At 66.9% G+C, this 2,090-nt stretch overlaps 1 long non-coding RNA gene across 1 annotated transcript; it reads right to left on the minus strand.

Annotated features, from left to right (window-relative positions):
• Nucleotides 1-507: 507 nt before the first annotated feature.
• LOC118156971 lies at nucleotides 508-1,793 on the minus strand. Its single transcript, XR_004746505.1, has 2 exons — nucleotides 1,654-1,793; nucleotides 508-608 (listed from the first exon to the last, which is right to left on the minus strand). It is a non-coding gene; the product is annotated as an uncharacterized LOC118156971 (long non-coding RNA).
• Between the last annotated feature and the right edge of the window lie 297 nt (nucleotides 1,794-2,090).

Below are 2,090 nucleotides of genomic sequence, written 5' to 3' on the forward strand. Positions count from 1 at the left end.
CCGCCGGCTGCGCCCGCGGAGGGGGCACGAGGTGAGGGCGGTGGGAGAAGCGTCTCCTCTGTTTCTAATAAAGGAAACGACTTTTATTGAACGATAAATGCAGGGGAACGAAAGTCGTGTGGGTGCGCCTGGTGGGGGCGATTGATTTGGCGGAGCGGGGGGGTAAAGGAGCGGAGCGGGTGGGGAGGGGGAGGCGGCTGCCCGTGCCGTGCCGTATCGTGCCGGAGCGGGCTGGTTGCGCGGGGGGCGCAAAGCGGCGAGGGGCCGCCGGGGCTCTGCTACTCCGGCCCGGGGGGGCTCGGGGAGGGGGCTCGGGTTGCCCCCGGCCCCGGGGAGGGGTCGGCGGGGGGAGCGGGATGCTATCGGTGGGGGGTCTTGGGGCGAGAAGGGGGGGATGTAGGCCGTGGGGTGGTGCCGCCTGCCCCTCTCGGGCAGGGGGGGGCTGAGGGGGAGGTGTCGGCTGCGCCTCGCCAGTTGGGATTTGATAGGGGCGGTAGGAGACACGTCTCCTGTTTCTAATAAAGGAATCGGCTTTTATTGAAGGATAAATGCAGGGAACCAAAGTCGTGTGGGCTGCAGCCGCCGAGCTTCGTTAGCTGCCGATGTGACTGTGAAGATAAAAACGCTCCACAATAACGCGAGCGAGCGCTGGGAGCGCCCGGCTCTGGGGGGACGCACACTCCCCGCCGGCCCCAGCCCTGGCCCCGACCCCGGCCCCGACCCCGACCCTGGCCCCAAGCCCCCCGCCGAGCCCCGCGGCCCCGTGCCCGCGGCGGAAGGTGCCCGGGGAGCCTCAGACCGTGCTAACGGCTCGGCCTTGGGACTTGGCCAAGTTTGTCTGACTTAGGGGAACTCTGGGGATGAGTAATCGCGCCAGGCTAGGCTTTGGGAGGGTGTTTTTTTTTTTTTTTTTTTTTTTCTTCTTCTTCTTTTCGCTCGCTCTTTTTTTTTTTTTTTCCCCTTGTCATCAGCTGCTGACCCACTCACTCCGAGAACGCGGCACCGAGGTGTTTCTGAGAAGGGCGGCAGGAGGAGACGGCTGCTGCGGCGAGCCCGGGGAAGCCCCCCCCCGGCCGGCTGCACGTCGGGGCTTCTCGGGGACCGCTGCGGTGGCTCCGTCGGGGACAGGGGCGGGCACAAGCAGCGCCCCGCACACGCCCGGCACGGCTTCCGAGGGCAGTGCGGTGGCGCCTCGCCCTCGGGGCGGCGTCGCCCGGCCTTTTTCCCCCGGGATCTCGGCCGACGGCGACGGAGCGAGGCCGCCCGGGGGGAAACTCCGCTCCCCGGGCTTGGGGGGGGGGACGGACAAGGCGGCGTGTGGCCCCGGCCCCGGCGTGGGCGCTGCCCGGCGGGCGGGGAGGAGCAGCGGCCGCATCCTGCCCGCGGGCAGCGGCAGCGGAGGGCAGGGCGGGGGCCGGGCGGCGTGCCCGGTGTGTGCCTGCCGGGCCGCGGGGTCGGAAGCGGCCGGGGGGGCGCGGGGGGAGGAAACCAGGGGCGAGGCGGCGCCGAGCTCCGCCGCCGGCAGGGGATCCTGCAGCGCGGCTGGCGCAGGCCGGGGACAGAAGCAGCGAGGCGGCCGGGGCCGAGCCCTCTCGGGGGAGCTTGGGGGGGTCAAGGGGCAGGCGGGCCCGGAGGGTTTCGGTGCCCTCTTACCTGCGCGATTTGGCTTCCCCGAGCCGCGCCGGGATGCGAGAGGTGCGCGGCGAGGGGCGCAGGCACACGGCGGGGGGAGGACGCAGGGTGCCCGGAGCGAGGACGAGGCTTTAAATGGCATTTCTAAGCGGAAAATACTTTTATTTTCCCTTGTTTTTTCGAGGGCTCTTTCGAAATGAACATTTTCTGCGATAAGAGGTGACCGATCAGAATCGCTGGGGGGAGGCTGCACGCAGACGTTTTGCCCCAGCTTACTGTTATCTTATCTTTCACACTTGCAGGGCGCAAAAGTGGCTTATCTTTGTACCCACCCCCCTCTCGCCTTAATTGCTAAAAACACTGTGAAGTGTTAAGTACAGGACCAAAGAATCTCTCCGCGTGTCTGCCATGCGAGGGAAAAAAAAAAAAAAAGAGAGAGAGAAGGATCCGACTTGAAA

The sequence above is a fragment of the Oxyura jamaicensis genome (genome assembly GCF_011077185.1).
Source record: "Oxyura jamaicensis isolate SHBP4307 breed ruddy duck chromosome 1 unlocalized genomic scaffold, BPBGC_Ojam_1.0 oxy1_random_OJ106660, whole genome shotgun sequence".
Lineage (NCBI taxonomy): Eukaryota > Metazoa > Chordata > Aves > Anseriformes > Anatidae > Oxyura > Oxyura jamaicensis.